The following is a 22,533-nucleotide window of genomic DNA, read 5'->3' as shown; positions in this document are numbered from 1 at the left end:
GTGATTCCCGGATTGGGTCCGAAAGGACGTTTGTCCCGGCGGCCCTCTGAGTGGATCTTTGTGGCGAAGCGACAGGGTAGGTTGAGACCACCTAGGAGAGAGGTGGGCCTGGCCCTGGTCGGCGTTCGCGGTTATTTCAAAATAACACGTTTAATGAGATCTTGGTATTTGATCTGAGTCTGGCTACTGGCCTATACGCACTAACTATCTACGTGGGGACAGTTATGGGCACTCGACGTCGTGGTATCAGCCGAAGCCTTCGTGACGTCACCGACTAAGCGGCGCGCCGGATTGGACTGGAACGCCTGCTAGGCTAGGTCTGCTTCCGGCCGCCCACGCAACATGCAGGTGTGCTAAGGGCGATGGGCCCAGACCCCTGGGCGCTTAGGTTTAGACCGGCGTGCTGACCTCTCTGTTGGTCTAGGTGGGGCTGCGACGTGTTGATCTTCCGCGGCCGGGCATGACCCCGAAAAGTGTGTCCAGCCAAATGGGATCAAGCGTGTTGGGTTATGTGGTGCACCCCTGCAGGGAAGTTAATCTATTCGAATAGCCGTGATCTTCGGTAACAGGACGACTTGGAGTTGTACCTTGACCTTATGACAACTAGAACCGGATACTTAATAAAACACACCCTTCCAAGTGCCAGTTACAACCGGTGATCGCTCTCTCACTGGGCGACGAGGGGAGGATCATCGGTTAGGATTATGCTATGTGATGCTACTTGGTGAACTTACCATCTACTCTCGTCTCCTGCTGCAAGATGGAGGTGGCCAGAAGCGTAGTCTTCGATAGGACTAGCTATCCCCCTCTTATTCCGGCATTCTGCAGTTCAGTCCAAATATGATACCCTTATTCCATTTGATACCAATGCATACATATGTAGTGCAGATCCTTGCTTGCGAGTACTTTGGATGAGTACTCATGGTTGCTTTACTCCCCCGTTTCCCCCTTTTTATACTCGATTGCTGCGACCAGACGATGGAGCCCAGGAGCCAGACGCCACTGCGGATGACGACTACTACTACTAGGGCGGTGCCTACTACGACGTGCAGCCCGCTGACGGCGACCAGGAGTAGTTTAGGAGGATCCCAGGCAGGAGGCCTGCGCCTCTTTCGATCTGTATCCCAGTTTGTGCTAGCCTTCTTAAGGCAAACTTGTTTAACTTATGTCCGTACTCAGATATTTTTGCCTCCGCTGACTCGTCTATGATCGAGCTCTTGTATTCGAGCCCTCGAGGCCCCTGGCTTGTAATATGATGCTTGTATGACTTATTTTATTTGTAGAGTTATGTTGTGATATCTTCCCATGAGTCCCTGATCCTGATCGTACACATTTGCGTGTATGATTAGTGTACGATTGAATCGGGGGCGTCACAGAGGAGGTAGAGTCCTGAAGGCCACTCGGTGTTGCTTCCCTGCTAGACAATCTGAACATTTCTAGATGTGAACTCCTTTCACACCCTTCAACAATTTTTTCTTCACTAGCACTTTCATCCCCTTCTCACTCGTGTGCCCAAATATCTTGTGCCATAGAGCATAATGATCATCCTTCTCTAGTGCATTGACAGAAGCACTAAAGAGCTTAGCATGAACATGATACAACACTGAGACCATTTTACCTCTTGCAACAATAATGTTACCTTTGGTGAGCTTGTACTGCCCTTTTCCAAAACTGCTCAAGTAATCATCTCCATCAAGCAAACCAACCGAGATAATATTGAGACGAAGTGCCTCGACATGCCTCACAGATTTGAGGACTAACCTTGTACCATTTGCGGTCTCCAAATGCACATCTCCTTTTCCAATGATGGCTGCTCTATCATTGTTCCCCATCTTCACAACACCGAAATCACCTGATATATAGTTAGTGAAGAGCTCTCTGCGAGATGTAGCATGAATGGTAGCACCGCTGTCTGGTATCCAAATCATCTCCTCACCATCCACAAGATTGACGGTTTCATCAGAAACAACAGTGATCTTCTCCTCAATAGTGGAACCAAATCTGCCCTCATTTTGTTCATGCATAACAAGCATGATGTCCTCCTCTACTGTAGTAACTCGGTTACCCTTTGTGTCACTATCACTGTCAACTTGCTTCTGATCTTGCTTCTTCTTTTTCTTTTTGTCTTTCTTCCACTTGTCACATTGCCACTTAACGTGGCCCTTCTGATGGCAGTGATGGCACTCATAATCAGCATACTTACTTTTTGATTTGCTCCTACCTCTTTCTACCCCTTTACCTGGACCTCTGCTCTTACTTCTCCCCCTGGACTGAGTGACCAGCACCTCTGAATGTGAGGAAGAACTAGCTTCAGCCACTTTTCTGGACTCTTCATTTAGTACCCTGGTTTTCACAAGATTCCAAGTGACAACTCCATTAGGTGCTGAATTGCAAACCATGACCTTAAAGGTCTCCCAGCTGTCCGGTAATGAGCCTAGTAGCAGCAAAGCTCTCACTTCATATTCAAATGTTATTCCCATTGTAGAAAGCTTATTTATAATGCCTTGGAATGTATTCACATGATCTGCAATTAGAGTGCCCTCTTTGTACCTCAAGCACATCAATTGTTTGATCAAGAACATCTTGTTTGTACCTTCTTTTCGGGCAAACAACTCTTCCAATTTCTGCCATAAGGTGCGTGCATGTGTCTCATCAATGATATGGTTCAAAACATTATCATCGACCCATTGCCGAATGAACCCACAAGCTTGGCAATGAAGTACCTTCCACTGACCTTCCTCAATGCCCTCTGGCATCTCAGTGGAGAACACTGGCTTCCAGTATTCTTTCACATACAACAAGTCATCCATCTTGCCCTTCCATGCTTGATAATTTGTACCATTCAAAGATATTATCCTTCTGGTATTCACTTCCATCTTTCACCACAAGAAACTCAGAAATTTGCACAAGCAAACCAAGGCTCTGATACCACTTTGTTGGGGCTGGAAAGCAACAATGAGCTGCACAAATTCACCGACACGCCAAACATGCACACTACACAGCCCCCTCCACTTGTGATGAACTTTGAGAATAGCTTCAACCAACAAGTAAGCAGCGGAATAACACAAACAACATGCACATGTGACACATGATTTAACGTGGAAAAACCTCCTCAACTTGAGGGGTAAAAAACCACGGCTGTGGACCGACCGGTCCATGCAACTTCACTATGAGAATGATGAGTACAAAGTATGCTCTAGAACCTCTAGAGAGATTTACAACACACTCTCCACGCTGCCAACCAGCAACAGCAACAACAGCCACAAGAGGCAAGATTTCAGCAAAGCAGAGTTTACACAGCTTCTGTATCCTTCAGTGTTTTGCAAACTGATCTTAAACCGCTGAACCAAACAGCACCAAATTTGGCAGACAAGTAGACACATGAGTTCTTGACATCCCCTCCAAATTTCAGCTCAATCGGACATTATTTGCCTACACAAATTGTTCGTCTCCCAAAACTACTCTGTTCTGAAACTGCAGCAGTCAGAGTTGGCAAAACCACTCTCAAAACTGATGCTCCACTGACCCAATCCTCAAAATAGCTAACCAGATCGAAGTACTCAAAGTAAGGAACGATCTCACCAAGTTTGGGGTCGATGCAAGCACGTTTGAGACTCCAATCACCATCTTGAACACTGTATAGTCAGATGCAGCAAATCTGGACAGAACATTTGCTTCTTCTTCTTCCTCTCTCTCAGGTTGTGGTTTCTCTTGTGTGTACTCTCTGACACTATCACGAATGGCAGCCACCACCAGCAAGGGGTGGGGTGGCTAGGGTTTTCTCCTTACTTCACTTCTCTTGGAAGCACTCTCAACTGTTGGATGCAACGAGGATCAACGACTGACATGCGTTGGACTTATGTGGGCTGATGTTGGGCTGCCAACACACCTCCATGTGGAGGGACTTAGCCCAACACTAAATGGATAGGGTCCACAATAGAAATCATTTTTACGACAGAGTGATTTCTAGTTGTCACCAAGATCACATTGCCATTCATTGAACATCTTAGTGGTGCTAATAGCTTGTCCCAGCGACTTTTATCACTGTCCTCCCACATATCATCCAAAACAAGGAGTAGGCGCTTCGACTTCAAATCCTCATCAAGAATCTCTTGGAGTTTATTAAGGTTTGTGATTCCCTCATGCTTGCTCACACCAGTTGACACGCAGTCCAGCATCTCACGAGTGAGCCTTACTTCGTCAAAGTCGGCAGACACCGAGATCCATATGCGCTTGCTGAAGCAGCCTTTCACTCTCGAGTCGTTGTAAATGAGTTGTGCTCGAGTAGTTTTCCCAACACCGCCATTGCCAACAATCGGAAGGACTAACAAATCGATGTTGGGCTAAGTCCCTCCACATGGAGGTGTGTTGGCAGCCCAACATCAACCCATAAGTCCAACACATGTCAGTTGTTGATCCTCGCTGCATCCAACGGTTAAGAGTGCTTCCAAGTGAAGTGAAGCAAGGAGGAAACCCTAGCCACTCCACCCCTGCTGGTGGTGGCTGCCATTCGTGTGAGAATGAGAGTGAGAGCACACAAGAGAAAACACAGCCTGAGAGAGAGGAAGAAAAAGAAGCAGAGGCTCTGTCCAGATTTGCTGCATCTGACTAGACAGTGTTCAACCTGGTGATTGGAGGCTCAAACGTGCTTGGATCGACCCCAAAATTGGTGAGCTCGTTCCTTACTTTGAGTACTTCGATCTGGTTAGCTGGTTTGAGGATTGGGTCAGTGGAGCATCAGTTTTGAGAGTGGTTTTGCCAGCTCTGACTGCTGCAGTTTCAGAACAGAGTAGTTTTGGGAGACGAACAGTTTGTATAGGCAAATGATGTCCGATTGAACTGAAATTTGGAGGTGATGTCAAGAACTCATGTGTCTACTTGTCTGCCAAATTTTGTGTTGTTTGGTTCAGCAGTTTAAGAGCAGTTTGCAAAACACTGAAGGATACAGAAGCTGTGTAAACTCTGCTTTGCTGAAATCTTGCCTCTTGTGGCTGTTGTTGCTGTTGCCGGTTGGCAACGTGGAGAGTGTGTTGTAAATCTCTCTAGAGGTTCTAGAGCATACTTTGTACTCATCATTCTCATAGTGAAGTTGCGTGGACCGGTCGGTCCACAGCCGTGGTTTTTTTACTCCTCAAGTTGAGGAGGTTTTTCCACGTTAAATCCTATGTCACATGTGCATGTTGTTTGTGTTATTCCGCTGCTTACTTGTTGGTTGAAGCTGTCCTCAAAGTTCATCACAAGTGCATATTTGCCGTGTCGTGAATTTGTGCAGCGCGTTGTTCCTTTCTAGCCCCAACAAAATGGTATCAGAGCCTAGGTTTGCTTGTGCAAATTGCTGAGTTTCTTGTGGTGAAAGATGGAAGTGAATACCAGCAGGATAATATCTTTGAATGGTACAAATTATCAAGCATGGAAGGGCAAGATGGAGGACTTGTTGTATGTGAAAGAATACTGGAAGCCAGTGTTCTCCAGTGAGATGTCGGAGGGCATTGAGGAATGTCAGTGGAAGGTACTTCATCGCCAAGCTTGTGGGTTCATTCGGCAATGGGTCGATGACAATGTTTTGAACCATATCATTGATGAGACACATGCACGCACCTTATGGCAGAAATTGGAAGAGTTGTTTGCCCGAAAAGAAGGTACAAACAAGATGTTCTTGATCAAACAATTGATGTGCTTGAGGTACAAAGAGGGCACTCTAATTGCAGATCATGTGAATACATTCCAAGGCATTAGAAATTAGCTTTCTTCAATGGGAATAATATTTGAAGATGAAGTGAGAGCTTTGCTGCTACTAGGCTCATTACTGGACAGCTGGGAGACCTTTAAGGTCACGGTTTGCAATTCAGCACCTAATGGAGTTGTCACTTGGAATCTTGTGAAAACCAGGGTACTAAATGAAGAGTCCAGAAAGGTGGCTGAAGCTAGTTCTTCCTCACATTCAGAGGTGCTGGTCACTCAGTCCAGGGGGAGAAGTAAGAGCAGAGGTCCAGGTAAAGGGGCAGAAAGAGGTAGGAGCAAATCAAAAAGTAAGTATGCTGATTATGAGTGCCATCACTGCCATCAGAAGGGCCACATTAAGTGGCAATGTGACAAGTGGAAGAAAGACAAAAAGAAAAAGAAGAAGCAAGATCGGAAGCAAGTTGACAGTGATAGTGACACAGAGGGTAACCGAGTTACTACAGTAGAACAGTAGAGGACATCATGGTTGTTATGCATGAACAAAATGAGGGCAGATTTGGTTCCACTGCTGAGGAGAAGATCAATGTTGTTTCTGATGAAACCGTCAACCTTGTGGATGGTGACGAGATGATTTGGATACCGGACTGCGGTGCTACCGTTCATGCTACATCTCGCAGAGAGCTCTTCACTAACTATATATCAGGTGATTTTGGTGTTGTGAAGATGGGGAACAATGATAGAGCAGCCATCATTGGAAATGGAGATGTGCATTTGGAGACCGCAAATGGTACAAGGTTAGTCCTCAAATCTGTGAGGCATGTCGAGGCACTTCGTCTCAATATTATCTCGGTTGGTTTGCTTGATGGAGATGATTACTTGAGCAGTTTTGGAAAAGGGCAGTACAAGCTCACCAAAGGTAACATTATTGTTGCAAGAGGTAAAATGGTCTCAGTGTTGTATCATGTTCATGCTAAGCTCTTTAGTGCTTCTGTCAATGCACTAGAGAAGGATGATCATTGTGCTCTATGGCACAAGAGACTTGGGCACATGAGTGAGAAGGGGATGAAAGTGCTAGTGAAGAAAATATTGTTGAAGGGTGTGAAAGGAGTTCACATCAAGAAATGTTCAGATTGTCTAGCAAGGAAGCAACACCGAGTTGCCTTCAAGACTCTACCTCCTCACAAGAAGCCCGAGAGAAGCTGGACTTGATACATTCCGATGTTTGCAAAATGTCGGTAAGATCTCTTGGTGGTGCTAAGTACTTTGTGACTTTTATTGATGACTTTTCCAGGAAAGTTTGGGCCTTCACTTTGAGGATCAAAGATCAAGTACTAGGTGTATTCAAGCAATTCCAAGCCTCGGTTGAGAGAGAAACTGAGAAGAAGATCAAGTGCATTCTCACTGATAATGGAGGAGAGTATATTGGGCCATTTGATGCATATTGCAAGCAAAAAGGTATTAGGCATCAATTTACTCCCTTGAAGACACCACAGCTGAATGGTCTTGCTGAGAGGATGAACAGGACAATTGTGGAGAGAGTTAGATGCTTGTTGTCAAATGCAAAGCTACGCAAACACTTTTGGGGTGAGGCTTTGATGACTGCAGTTTATCTTATTAATCTCTCACCAAGTTATCCTTTGCAGGGAGATGTTCCTAACATGGTCTGGTGTGACAAGGATGTCTCATATGACCACCTGAAGATTTTTGGGTGCAAGGCCTTTGTTTATATTCCTCAAGATAAAAGGTCAAAGCTTGATTCGAAGACACGACAGTGTATCTTTCTTGGCTATGGTGCTGATGAGTTTGGCTACAAGCTGTTTGACCCTATAGAAAGGAAAGTTGTGAGAAGCCGTGATGTTGTGTTTGTTGAAGACCAAGCAATTGAGGATATTGTGAAGAAGAAGGGGCAGGTTCCTCCTCAGCAGCAGCAAGACATGATTGATTCTGACCCAGTTCCTACAGCTCCAGCTCCCGTGCAAGTTGAAGCAGATGCAGAAGATGTACAAGATGATGTACATGGTGGTGCATGTGAAGAAGATGCTTCCCAGGAGTAGCAAGAGTATGATGCTGAAGTTGATGATTCGGATCAGCAGGAAGCACCAGCACCAGAAAGTCCACCAGTTGCTCCACTCAGAAGATCCAACAGGGGTCGAATTCCTTCCAGCAGTTATCCCACAGATCAATACGTGGTGTTATTATCTGACGGTTTAGAACCTGAATGCTTTGCAGATGCAATGGAAGATGAGCACAAGAAGGAGTGGAAAAATGCTATGCAAGAAGAGATGGATTCCTTGCATAAGAATCATACTTATGAGTTGGTGAAGTTTCCCAAGGGCAAGAAAATTTTGAAGAACAAGTGGGTCTACAGAATCAAACAAGAAGAGCACACATCGCATCCAAGGTACAAGGTCAGGCTAGTTGTAAAAGGATTCGGCCAGAGAAAAGGCATTGACTATGATGAGATATTTTCTCCGGTTGTGAAGATGACATCCATAAGAGTAATCCTTGGCATGGCAGCAAGTCTCAACTTGGAGGTTGAGCAAATGGATGTGAAGACTGCATTCCTTCATGGTGAGTTGGAGGAAGAAATATACATGGAGCAACCTAAGGGGTTTCTTGTGAAAGGCAGAGAAGACTATGTGTGCAATCTGAAGAAAAGTCTCTATGGCCTGAAACAAGCACCAAGACAATGGTACATGAAGTTTGAAACTGTCATCGGGGGGCAAGGCTACAAGAAGTGCAGCTCATACCATTGTGTGTTTATTAAGAGGTTCTCAGGTGATGATTTCATCATATTATTGCTCAATGTTGATGATATCATGATTGTTGGCAAGAATGTCTCTAGGATTGCTAAGTTGAAGAAGGAGTTGAGCAAATGTTTTGCTATGAAAGACTTAGGTCCAGCAAAGAACATTCTCGGGATGAGAATTGAGCGGAGACAGAAATTGCAACAAGTTGTACTTGTCTCAAGAGAAGTATATTGAGAAGGTACTTCAGAAGTTTAGGATGAAAAATGCTAAAGTTGTGAGTTGTCCACTAGCAGCCCATTTCAAGTTGAGCAGAAAGCAATGTCCTACCACTGATGAGAAGAAAAAGGAAATGCATCATGTTCCTTATGCTTCCGCGGTTGGGAGTTTGATGTATGATATGGTATGTACAAGGCCTGACATTGCTCATGCGGTTAGTACTGTGTGCAGATTTATGTCTAATCCAGGAAGACCTCATTGGGAAGCTGTGAAGTGGATTTTGAGATATCTCCGGGGCAGCACAAATCCGAAACTTTGCTTTGGTGGTGGTGAAGCCAAGCTGGTTGCCTTTTCAGATTCTGACATTGCTGGAGATGTTGACAAAAGAAAGTCTACTTCAGGTTACTTGGTTACCTATGCAGGGGGAGCGGTGTCATGGCAAAGCAGGCTGCAAAAGTGTGTGGCACTGAATACAACTGAAGCGGAATTCATTTCAGTAACAGAGGCGAGCAAAGAGCTATTGTGGCTGAAACGGTTGGCTTGTGAGCTTGGTTTTAAGCAAGACAATTATGTGTTGTTTTGTGACAACCAAAGTGCTATCCACTTAAGTAAGAATGCAAGCTTTCATTCAAGGTCTAAGCATATAGAGGTCCATTATCATTGGAGTCAAGATGTGTTGTATTCCAAGAAAATGCAACTTGAGAAGGTTTACATCGATGACAATGGGGTTGATATGTTGACTAAAGTGGTGACAAAGAAAAAACTTGAAGTATGCCGCCGGCTCGCTGGCATGGCTGCTGGAAGGCAGTGAGACCCTCCATGATGTCGGGAGGGGGAGTTTGTTGGGCTAAGTCCCTCCACATGGAGGTGTGTTGGCAGCCCAACATCAGCCCATAAGTCCAACACATGTCAGCCGTTGATCCTCGCTGCATCCAACGGTTGAGAGTGCTTCCAAGTGAAATGAAGCAAGGAGAAAACCCTAGCCACTCCACCCCTCCTGGTGGTGGCTGCCATTCCTGTGAGAGTGAGAGTGAGAGCACACAAGAGAAAACACAACCTAAGAGAGAGAGAGAAAGAAGAAGAAGCAGAGGCTCTGTCCAGATTTGCTGCATCTGACTAGACAGTGTTCAAGTTGGTGATTGGAGGCTCAAACGTGCTTGGATCGACCCCAAACTTGCTGAGATCGTTCCTTATTTTGAGTACTTCGATCTGGTTAGCTGGTTTGAGGATTGGGTCAGTGGAGCATCAGATTTGAGAGTGGTTTTGCCGGCTCTGACTGCTACAGTTTCAGAACAGAGTAGTTTTGGGAGACGAATAGTTTGGGTAGGCAAATGATGTCCGATCGAGCTAAAATTTGGAGGGGATGTCAAGAACTCATGTGTCTACTTGTCTGCCAAATTTGGTTTGGTTCAGCGGTTTAAGAGCAGTTTGCAAAACACTGAAGGGTACAGAAGATATGTAAACTCTGCTTTGCTGAAATCTTGCCTCTTGTGGCTGTTATTGCTGTTGCAGGTTGCCAACTGAATAGTGTGTTGTAAATCTCTGGAGGTTCTAGAGCAGACTTTGTACTTATCATTCTCACAGTGAAGTTGCGTGGACCGGTCGGTCCATAGCCGTGATTTTTTACTCCTCAAGTTGAGGAGGTTTTTCCACGTTAAATCATGTGTCACATGTATATGTTATTTGTGTTATTCCGCTGCTTACTTGTTAGTTGAAGCTGTCCTAAAAGTTCATCACAAGTGGAGAGGGCTATGTAGTGTGTATATTTGCCGTGTCGGTGAATTTGTGCAGCGCATTGTTGCTTTCCAGCGCCAACAATCGACACCACAAGCCTCAGCACTCATCAGCGTCTGCACAATGCGCTCCTTCACAGCATCTCTCCCAAATATCTTTGGCTCTGTAACAAAAGTTGTTGTTGGGCTGCGGTGATCCATACCAGCATTCAGACCTCCGTAGGTGACAACAGCGTCCAGCTTCTCCATCTTGAGCGCCTCACGAACGTCATCTCCAGCTTCACACATTTGCTTCAAGATCTCATCAATCCGAACTGTAGCGGTCGCATCCTCGTCCCCGTAGCAAGCTGAAGAAAAGTCTCTATGACCTGAAACAAGCACCAAGACAATGGTACATGACGTTTGAAACTATCATGGGGGAGCAAGGCTACAAGAAGTGCAGCTCAGACCATTGTGTGTTTATTCAGAGGTTCTCAGGTGATGATTTCATCATATTATTGCTCAATGTTGATGATATCCTGATTGTTGGCAAGAATGTCTCTAGGATTGCTAAGTTGAAAAAGGAGTTGAGCAAATGTTTTGCTATGAAAGACTTAGGTCCAGCAAAGAACATTCTCGGGATGAGAATTGAGCGAGACAGAAATTGCAACAAGTTGTACTTGTCTCAAGAGAAGTATATTGAGAAGGTACTTCAGAAGTTTAGGATGAAAAATGCTAAAGTTGTGAGTTCTCCACTAGCAGCCCATTTCAAGTTGAGCAGAAAGCAATGTCCTACCACTAATGAGAAGAAAAAGGAAATGCATCATGTTCCTTATGCTTCAGCGGTTGGGAGTTTGATGTATGCTATGGTATGTACAAGGCCTGACATTGCTCATGCGGTTAGTATTTTGTGCAGATTTATGTCCAATCCAGGAAGACCTCATTGGGAAGCCGTGAAGTGGATTTTGAGATATCTCCGGGGCAGCAAAAATCCGAAACTTTGCTTTGGTGGTGATGAAGCCAAGCTGGTTGCCTTTTCAGATTCTGACATTGCTGGAGATGTTGACAGAAGAAAGTCTACTTCAGGTTACTTGGTTACCTATGCAGGGGGAGCGGTGTCATGGCAAAGCAGGCTGCAAAAGTGTGTGGCACTGAATACAACTAAAGCTAAATTCATTGCAGTAACAGAGGTGAGTAAAGAGCTATTGTGGCTGAAACGGTTGACTTGTGAGCTTGGTTTTAAGCAAGACAATTATATGTTGTTTTGTGACAACCAAAGTGCTATCCACTTAAGTAAGAATGCAAGCTTTCATTCAAGGTCTAAGCATATAGAGGTCCGTTATCATTGGATTCAAGATGTGTTGTATTCCAAGAAGGTTTACACCGATGACAATGAGGCTGATATGTTGACTAAAGTGGTGACAAAGAAGAAACTTGAAGTATGCCGCCGGCTCGCTGGCATGGCTGCTGGAAGGCAGTGAGACCCTCCATGATGTCGGGAGGGGGAGTTTGTTGGGCTAAGTCCCTCCACATGGAGGTGTGTTGGCAGCCCAACATCAGCCCATAAGTCCAACACAGGTCAACCGTTGATCCTCGCTGCATCCAACGGTTGAGAGTGCTTCCAAGTGAAGTGAAGCAAGGAGAAACCCTAGCCACTCCACCCCTGCTGGTGGTGGCTGCCATTCGTGTGAGAGTGAGAGTGAGAGCACACAAGAGAAAACACAACCTGAGAGAGAGAGAAAGAAGAAGAAGCAGAGGCTCTGTCCAGATTTGCTGCATGTGACTAGACAGTGTTCAAGCTGGTGATTGGAGGCTCAAACGTGCTTGGATCGACCCCAAACTTGTTGAGCTCGTTCCTTATTTTGAGTACTTCGATCTGGTTAGCTGGTTTGAGGATTGGGTCAGCGGAGCATCAGATTTGAGAGTGGTTTTGCCAGCTCTGACTGCTGCAGTTTCAGAACAGAGTAGTTTTGGGAGACGAATTGTTTGGGTAGGCAAATGATGTCCGATTGAGCTCAAATTTGGAGGGAATGTCAAGAACTCATGTGTCTACTTGTCTGCCAAATTTGGTTTGGTTCAGCGGTTTAATAGAAGTTTGCAAAACACTGAAGGGTACAAAAGCTGTGTAAACTCTGCTTTGCTGAAATCTTGCCTCTTGTGGTTGTTGTTGCTGTTGCCGGTTGGCAACTGAAGAGTGTGTTGTAAATCTCTGGAGGTTCTAGAGCAGACTTTGTACTTATCATTCTCATAGTGAAGTTGCGTGGACCGGTTGGTCCACAGCCATGATTTTTTACTCCTCAAGTTGAGGATGTTTTTCCATGTTAAATCATGTGTCACATGTGCATGTTATTTGTGTTATTCCACTGCTTACTTGTTGGTTGAAGCTGTCCTAAAAGTTCATCACAAGTGGAGAGGGCTATGTAGTGTGTATATTTGCCGTGTCGGCGAATTTGTGCAGCGCATTGTTGCTTTCCAGCCCCAACAATCAAAACCACAAGCCTCAGCACTCATTAGCGTCTGCACAATGCGCTCCTTCACAGCATCTCTCCCAAATATCTTCGGCTTTGTAACAAAAGTTGTTGTTGGGCTGCGGTGATCCATACCAGCATTCAGACCTCCGTAGGTGACAACAGCGTCAAGCTTTTCCATCTTGAGCGCCTCACGAATGTCATCTCCAGCTTCACACATTTGCTTCAAGATCTCATCAATCCGAACTATAGCGGTGGCATCCTCGTCCCCACTCCCCCCATGCGTGCCCTTTTAGCGCCTGTCAGGACCCCGATCCTAAGTCACACCGATCTAGCATGTAACACATCATATCACTTTGCGGCCTCACGCACGGTATTCCCACGGGTGCCACCTTACCTGGCCTGGGACCATTTGCGCCTTTTGGCTCACGTATATGATAGTGTCGCTAGCATCCATATGACAGAGAACCCGGGCCGACATGGCTAGTCGTGAACCCAAAGCGGCACTAACCCATGGGGACAGGCATACATGAATCAACTTTGAGCATGTCGGTCAGCAGCGTGTGAATCCGGGCTGTAGCACTGGGCTAACAGGACTCCGGGAACCCGGGCTGTATCAGGCTAGGCAGGACTCCGGATGTCACCGCATGACATTTCCTCGAAGGGACAGACACAGGAACGAAGTGAAACACATGCCGGCCAGTCAAGTGTCCTAAGTAGTAGTGCTGGGCTAGCAGGACTCCGGTGAACCGGGCTGTAAAGGACTACTATGGCTCAAGGAGGCACTAGACTACATTTCCCCATAAGAGAGGCTGCCAAGGATAAACAACTAGATTGTCGGATCCCACACATAGCAAGCATTTCAATCATACACACAATATGCTCGATATGTGTAAATACAACATGGCATCACAACATAACTCTACGACTCAAGTATTTATTCATTAGGCTCCGAGGAGCGAGATATTACAAACATGGGTCTCATGACCCAGCATTCAGAGCATACAAGTCAAAGCACATGCGGAAGCTTAACATGTCTGAGTACAGACATCTACAAATGAAAAAGGCTGAGAAGCCTAACTATCTACCAGATCCTGCCGAGGGCACAAGATCGTAGCTGAGGTATCAAGCTAAACGTCGAAGTCCACACGGAACTACTAGCGAGACTGACGTCTCTCTGCAAAACATAAATTAAGCAAACGTGAGTACAAAGGTACTCAGCAAGACTTACATCAGAACTAGCTACATATGCATCAATATCAACAAGGGGGGGTGGTGGAGTTTAACTGTAGCAAGCCAGCTTTGACTCAGTGGCTAACCTGAACTACGACTGCAAGCAACTCTTTTGAGGTGGCGCACACGAGTCCACATATTCACCATTCAATACACCACTATGGATCCGCTCCCGTCTCCCTACGAGAAGGCCATCCATAGCACTCACACTTATCTTGCGAGTTTTAGAGTATCCACTTTCACTTGTCTATGAACTGTTATAGGCAACCCAAAAGTCCATTACCGCGGACACGGCTATTCGAATAGATGATGTTAACCCTGCAGGGGTGTACTTCTTCACACACGCTCTCACCACTTACCGCCGTTTACACGACATGTACTCGGCAACCTTCAAGCGGAAGCCCAGCGAGGGTGTCGGCCACGGCCTACCTAACACCTAAGTCTCTAGTCCAGGTTTATCGCCTATCCAGGTTCCATCCGCAGGGAGTCCGGCCGGGGTTTCCACATACGGCCCCGAACGATGTGAACAGGGTTCCCGAGACACCAAATGGGCGCCCGGTACACCGTGCCACGGTGTATCTACCGCAACATAGCCCACCCCTAGGGTCAGCGCTACGCACGGCCGCCAACACATAACCTACAACACCAGAAACTATTTGCAACTCCTAGACAGAGTACTAGGGTGGTTAAGAAGCCGAGAGGGTCAATTAAGGATCCCAATGCATGGTAGTAGCTGAATCTTAAATCACACATACAGATCTCAGTTCTTAGGGACGGCCTCAATGAAACAACCCACCATGTACTCCTACATGGCCTCTCATTGATACCTTTACCAAAACATGTTCAACACATCCCTCACATTACTGGCATAAGTATTTCATTCTGGCCCATCACCCAGATGAACCAGACCTGACACAACTCTAAGCATAGCAGGCATAGCAAGGTAGGAATCACATACATGGCTCAATCAACTCCTACACATGCTAGTGGGTTTCATCTAGTTACTGTGGCAATGACAGGTCATGCAGAGGATAAGGGTTCAACTACCGTAGCACACAGCAGTTTGAATCGCGTTGTCTTAATGCAGTAAACAAGAGCAGGAGCGAAAACATGGGTTTGTATCGAAATGATCAATGGTTGCTTGCCTGGCACTTCTGAAGATAACATTGGGTCTTCATCAGTGTCAACGATCACAGCGTCGGTACCACGTCTATCGAGAGGGGACAAATACCGGCAAACAAGGAAGAACACAATCAATGTGATGCAACAATATGATGCATGATCATGACATGGCAATATGCTGTTGGTTGGCCTAATGCAACTAGCAACAAGTTAAGTGGAGTTGGTTTGAACACTAGGTTCAAATTCAAACTCCACATGTGGTTATTTAAATAACATTCATTTGATTTGTCCTAAACAGTGGCCTTAAGTTGTTCTAACATGCATGAAAATGGTACAGATGGATTCCTTGAATTTTTTTGATAATTTTTCATATATAATTTATTTCATTTGGAGTTACGGTTGATTTTCTATGATTTTTAGAAGTTTTGGACATTTTCTGAAATAAATAAATCATTTAAGATTTATTAAAATTTCAGAAAAAGGATTACTGCATCAGCCTGACGTCATGATGATGTCAACAAGTCAACAAGGCTGGTCCGGGTCAAACCTGACCAGTGGGGCCCACTGGTCAGTGATCCAGGGCTGGTTTCTGTGGCTGACGTGTGGGACCAGGTCAACGGTGACGTGGCTAGGTCAAACTGACCGGTGGGGCCACGGTCATTAGCTTAAATTAAACAGGGTATAACCCTGTGGTTAACTAACGGGTGGGGCCCGTCTGTCAGTGTCTGTTAGGGAGGGATTAGTGGTGATTAGTCTTAATTAAGCGACCACGTCAGCGGTCGACGCCGGCGACCAAAAGCACGGCGGTGGCTCGCCGGAGATGCTCGGGACGGAGCTACAGAGCATCGTTTCGCTCGTGGTTTGCGGCTACGGCGAGCTGGGAGACTCTTGCATCCAGCGGTGGCAACACCTCGCGCCGGGGTTGACTAAATCGATGGTGGCGGCAACTTTTGCGGTGGCCGGAGTTCGGGAACATGCGGGCACGAGGCTGCGATGCACTAGGGGGTCGGCTAGCGGCTGTGTTGGCCTCCTGGGGGCTTTCTGAACACGGTGAGGCGCTCCGTTGTGAGCGTGCGCAGCTATGGCCACGGCTACGCCATGGCCGGCGGCGAGAAGCTTTCGACCGCGATGAGAAATGGAGCTAGGGGACGGGAACGGAGGGGGCGAGCACAGGAGAAGCAGCAGGGGCTCACAGCGGATCGACGGGTAGGCTCAGCGGCTCGGGGGAGGTCCTGACGACGGAGAATCGAGGACGGCGGCCGTCGGGTCCGAGGAAGAAGACGGAGCTGATGGTGGCGTTGTAGGGGCTCCCGTGAGGCGTGGCTCGGTGAGGAGGAAGAGGGGGTCGAGGCGGAGCCTCTGAGCGCGTCGGTGAGGCGTGGGGTGGCCGGTGGCCACGGCGGTGCGCGTCGGCGGCGACGGCTACGCTCGGCGGTTGCGAGTAAGAGAAATGGAGGAGGGGGATGAGCGAGGAAGAGTGCGAGGGGTTCCAGGGGCGTGCGTGGCGGCGTTGGGGATGTCCAGGGCGACGAGGGGGCAGCCAGGCAGGCAGCTGCCGGCGTGGCACGCCGCGGCGCCGTGGCTGTCTTCTCCTCTGCCTTCTGGCAGGAGGAAGAAGACGCCCCTGCCCTCGGTGGGCTGGGCCAGTTGGCTGGGCTGCCAGCTGGGCCGGCCAGGTGGGCTGCAGGTGAGATTACTCTCTCTCTCTCTTAATTCTGTTTCTGTTTTCTATTTATGTTATTTTGTTTTGATTTAGTTAAAATACTAAATCATTTTATAAAATCCTAAAAATAAATATGTGACTAGAATTAAAATATCCCAAACCACATAAAATGTTCCAGGATTATTGAACATATATTAATTATATAAAGAATATATATCCAATGCAAATAGTTATTTAATTAATTCAAAGGCCCAAAATAAATATCTCTGCGATTCCAAAAATATTGTTTTAAGTTTTACCTCTTGCCAATATTTTCAGAGACTAAGAGGAACATTTTCTTGGACTTCTTTGAAAAGATTTTAATGTTGATTATTTTTGAAGTGATTTATGAGGGTTTCAACTAACCTCAATTTCAACTTTCAGAATTTAGACATGATGCATGATGCTCACTCCGGTAAATAGTTACAAGCAAATTCTAGGGCTGTGACGGCGCCACAGATCATGGAGACCACCGACTGGACGACCGACGACGACGAGGAAGTGTCGCTCCCCACATCCGGATGGAGCTGGCGGTGGATCTGGTGGTAGAGCATTTCGTCGAGCAGGTTGTCGGCGTCACTAGCGAGCCCGTGGAGGCGGCGGAGGGAGCCGAGCAGGACCTCGCTGCGCGCCCTGGGCACGCGCTCCCGGGCGGCGGAGAGGACGAGGTGGAGGCCTTGCAGGCGAGAGCGGAGCCGGTGGATGTCACCTCCGGGGTTGGGGTTGGGGTCGGCCACGCGCGCCGCGGCCCAGGCGGCGTCCATGCCGTCGCTGACGAGCTTCTCCAGCACGACCTGGACAAGCCAGGACGCTGCGCCCACGACGTCTATGGGTGCAGGGCGGCGGCCGCAGCGGTGGACGAGAGAGGTCCGAGGATGTTGAGATGAGATCTATGGCGATAAGGAGCTTCGACTGGATATCGGATGGACGAAGCCTGCCTGCCTGCAGCAGCAGCAGTTGACTTTGTCGTGTCATGCTACTCGTCACCGATGTATGGAGATGTTGACTTTGATTCAAAAGCATTTTTCCAAAGGATTTTTGAATGATTTTCAATTTTTAGGACTGCAATATACAGGAATTTTCCATACAAGTTATCTGTACTAGACTTCGTACGAACATTTCAATCCACTCCAACTTCATGTAAAGAACCTTATGATTGTTCTGTACACAATCAACATCTATGCAATCCTATAATGTTGAAAATGACATGACAATCACTCAATGTGTTTTCCTACAAATAAAAAGAGCACCCATTCCGATTGAACATACAACAAAGGAAAAAAAACGGAATCAAAGCTGATGTAAATAACTACAAATATTCACCGAGTATAATTTTGAACCTAGGCAGTCGAAAAACATTTTTCTACTCAATAGAAAAGTGGCATGTATGAACTTCTATTCTGTTCTTTTGTATATGTGTTCGGACAAAACTGTACTTAACCTTCCGCCAATGCCCCTGCTGACGTAAGACACAAGCAGGCAGACGACAGTCTTGTTGGGCCAAGACATGGTAGCCAAGGGGAAGATGTGCAGGCGGATGACACCAGCATTTTTTGTTTCACCCCAACATCTCATAGCAATTGTACATAGCTAATTACTGCAATGTCTTTTACTGTATTAGTATTGTCTTCAGGGCTACATGCCTTCACTTCAACATACAACCCGCTCACTTACCATTATTTGGCACTTGAGGAAGGAAGACACTTTGATTGGTTGTGTATATACACCACATGCCAAGATCATCCAATGGCCATGTATGTAGTCATGAGTATATTATTTGCACCCTGCATGCAATTTGTATGTGCTATACATTGTTTATCTTTCTCATTCACATGAAAAAAGCGTGCACAAAATGATTTTTTACTAGAAGTTAAATTAAACAGGTTGTTGCAAATGGGCCTGATCAACGTCTAGCAAGGAAAGTTCTATTTTTTTCCAAACCAACAAGCAAGACAGGGTTGTCCCGTCATCGAGGGATATGACCTGGTTGTAATAGGAAACATGTCCACCGACTACCACTTCGACAAGATAAAGAGCCAAGAGGACACCCTCTTTGCTTGCATTGGGGGGCTGCATGTATATGTGTAAATGTTTGTTCAAGCCAATATCCACATCACCAGCAACTAGATGCATCCTGGCGAGTGTTCAAAGCGTTTGTGATTGGTTTTTCGGCCCTTCCATAATGGGCTACTACTTCCTCCATTCCACGATGCAGTGCATTTTTTTTTACAAAATTCAAACATATTTATGTTTGACCAAGTTTATAGAATAAACCATTTACATATAAACACAAAATAGATAAAAGCATAGAAATGCACTTCATGATGAATCTAATGACACTAATTTTAAACTTTGGTTTGTATATTCTCTTTTATAAAACTTGGCCAAACATAAATATGTTTACATTTTGAAAAAAATGCACTATTAGCGAAAGCGTACATGCAAATGGTGTTGCCTTTCATAAACAGAGGGAATATGCAGTATTAATGAAAACTTGCATACAACTGGTGTTGCCTTTCATAAAAAGCATTCCCACTGTAAATTAATATAAGACGTTTTAGATCACTACTTTAGTGATCTTAAAAAATGTCAGAGGGAGTACAACTTTTGATTGCGGGAAAATACTTGTATTACCAAGGAATGGTGTGTCCCTCCGTACATGAAATACAACCAAATATGTGTGGAATTCTATCAGGTTGCCAACCATACACTACCCATAGATTAGTTTGAGACCGGGCAGGGTATGCTAATCTAACCTATAAGGTTTCTGGGCAACTAGCTAGCCTCCAAGAGGCTCCCCCGATTTAAAGTTTCGTTGGTCGTTGGATTCCAGTGAAATCGGTCTTCAACTTCGTCTCGCTTGTTCAATCTTCATTGATTTATTTTCACCGCCTAGTGGTTTTCTAGACCAATGACTGGTGAGCTCATGCTTGTGTGCATGTTGGTTAGGTGAAACGTTCATGGGTGAGAAGAAGCCTATCCTTGACGATGATAAGGATGTAGAGATCTATGGCGATAAGAAGTTTCCACTGGATACCCATGGACTCACCTTAACAACAGAGCCTGTCTGCAACAAGGGTCGACTTTGTCGCGTCATCTGGCTCGTCAAAGGAACTAAATGAATGGAGCACTATGATCTTCAAGAACTTCTTTATACATGTATTGTTTAATTCGTAGGACTGCGATTGATATAGAATTTATTTGTCCAGATGCAGAGGCCGAGGGTCTTCCTCTTTTTCTAAAAAAATTTATAGAATTTATTTGTATGGAATTTGGTAGGACAATATGTATCCACTCCAAAGCATATATGAAGAAATTATGTGTTTTCATGTGCACAATCAGCTTTGCTTGCAATTCGTACTAGTATTGACAAATGGCATACACACGATTCGAGTGTTTATTCTATCCCTGGGTTTTAAAAATCCTAAATATCAAAGAGCCGTCACTGAAAAAAGAATCAAACAGGCGCCAACTCAAAGGACGACATGAATCAGTTGTGGTTAGTGGCCACGGAGGAGTTTCACACACGCGTGACATCAACCAAGAACATGCCGCTGTGTCATTTTCTCCCATGGAACGGCTGTGAACTCCACCCATGATAATTAAATAAAAAATAATAGAGAAGCACAAGGCTTGTTTGTTTTGCTCCAACGTCCCACTAATTACTGTAATGTCTGTCAGTTCACTAAGGTTTTTCGGTCTAGGACTGCATGATTTCGTTTTGACATATAGCCTGCTGACTTGCTACTGGTCGGTACTTGAGAAAGGAAGGCGCTTTGCCATGGGATGTATATACACACCACATGCCAAGATCATCCAATACTCATGTATGCGGTCATGAGTATATTATGGCACCTTGCATGCAATTCGTTCGTGTTATACATTGTTTTTCTCTTTCTCACTCACATGAAGAATGCATGCACAAAATGGGATTTTTTTTCACTAGAAATTAAATTAAATGACTTGCTGCATCTGGTCCTGATCAACATCTATGAAGAATACTTTTGCCAAACAGACAAGCAAGACAGGGTTGTCACCGTCATCGAGGGATATGACCTCACGGCACCAGCAGTACTAGAATCTCTCTTTTTGCCGAGTTTCAAAGAAACTCAGCAAAGCCCATATTAAACTCGGTGAAATCTTCGTCGAGTGCCATACTCGGCATATCACGCTCGGTTGGACGGGGCCGACAATCATTAATATTGTCGAGTTCTTTCTATCATGAACTCAATGAATATATAAACAATGTTTGCCGAGTTCCTGACAAAAAAAAACTTGGTGAACCACAACGTCGAACGGGATGGGCCGTTACCAAAAGTGCCATGTGTCACCACAGTTTGCCGGGTTTTGGCACACTAAACTCGGCAAAGTTAGGTTAATAGAAATTATCCACATGGCAGAACTGATTGCCCAGTACAAAATATCTGTCGAGTTCTTCATTCAGCAGAACTGGGCAAACTGTTTGCCATCCAGTAAGCGTCCGACGCGTGGCAGTGCATTATTACCCAGTGCCACATTCCGCCCAGTTTGTAACGATCAAAACTGAGCGAACTTATGTTGATTATTTGCCCAATCCACATATTTACCACGTTTTCTGCCTATGTAAACTTGGTGAATGTTTGCCTTTCGCCGAGTTCCACACTCGGCGCAATATGGCAGTAGACCGGCAAATTATATGTTTGCCGAGTTCTGAACTCGGGAGAGAGCATAGTAGACTGATAAAACGGGTGTTCGTCAAGTTTCTCCGGTGCATCTTGTGATTGTCTCATGCAAAATTATTACGTCATCGAGTATATTCCTTCCTTGCATGAACACCATTTGAGATGGCTGGACAACATGGTCAGCTACCAAGTTTAACTTATTTATAGTCACTTTGGTGAAAATATTGAAGCTAACATTAAGGAGGCATATGGGTCTAAACTATTGAATCCGTTCGACCTCCTTAATCTTTGGTAACAAGACAATCTCGCCAAAATTACGTCTAAATAGGTCCAGTCAGTCGTCATGAAAACAATGGAACAGATCTGAAAGGTCAATCTTGATGATATCCCAAAAATTCTGATAGAATTATGTCGGGAAACAATCTAGGCCTGGAGCTTTGTTATGTTTCATTTGAAACACCATCGCTCTCACTCCTCTTCTGAGAATGGTGCAGTTAGGATATCATTTTTTTCTACCGTGACTTGTGAAATATCATCTGTTCATGTCTCGTCAAGGGTGAAGTTCCCTTCAGCTGGCAGTCCGAACAGAGATTTGTAGTATTTGATGATATACTTGAGACATGGAGTACTCTGATCTTCAGGATTTTCTTTCTACATGTATCGTTTAATTCGTAGGACCGAAATTCATACAGAATTTGTTTGAACAGAATTTCATAGGATCTTTATAATCCACCCCAAAGCATATACTCGACAAACTGGGTATGAAGAATTTGTATGTTTGTTGTGTACAATGACACATCCGTGAATGAATAAACACACCAATCGTGTGTGCTATTGACAATAATGTTTATTCTATCACCGCGGTTTAAAAATCCGATCAAAGAGGTGCTAACTCAAAAGGAACTACATGAATGGAACACAGACTTGCTGGCCCAATTCTTGTTAGTACAACTCAACCATTCTGTAAGTTATATCAAGTTTACTCAC

The 22,533-nt window shown here is 45.4% G+C and overlaps 1 pseudogene; it reads right to left on the bottom strand.

Annotated features, from left to right (window-relative positions):
* LOC119271797 overlaps positions 1 to 17,439 on the bottom strand; it is a 35,238-nt pseudogene extending 17,799 nt beyond the window's left edge.
* Between the last annotated feature and the right edge of the window lie 5,094 nt (positions 17,440 to 22,533).

The sequence above is a fragment of the Triticum dicoccoides genome, chromosome 3A, assembly GCF_002162155.2.
Source record: "Triticum dicoccoides isolate Atlit2015 ecotype Zavitan chromosome 3A, WEW_v2.0, whole genome shotgun sequence".
In the NCBI taxonomy this organism is placed as follows: domain Eukaryota; kingdom Viridiplantae; phylum Streptophyta; class Magnoliopsida; order Poales; family Poaceae; genus Triticum; species Triticum dicoccoides.
Note: the sequence above shows the minus strand (reverse complement) of the source record. Positions and strands in the feature narration are given on the sequence as shown.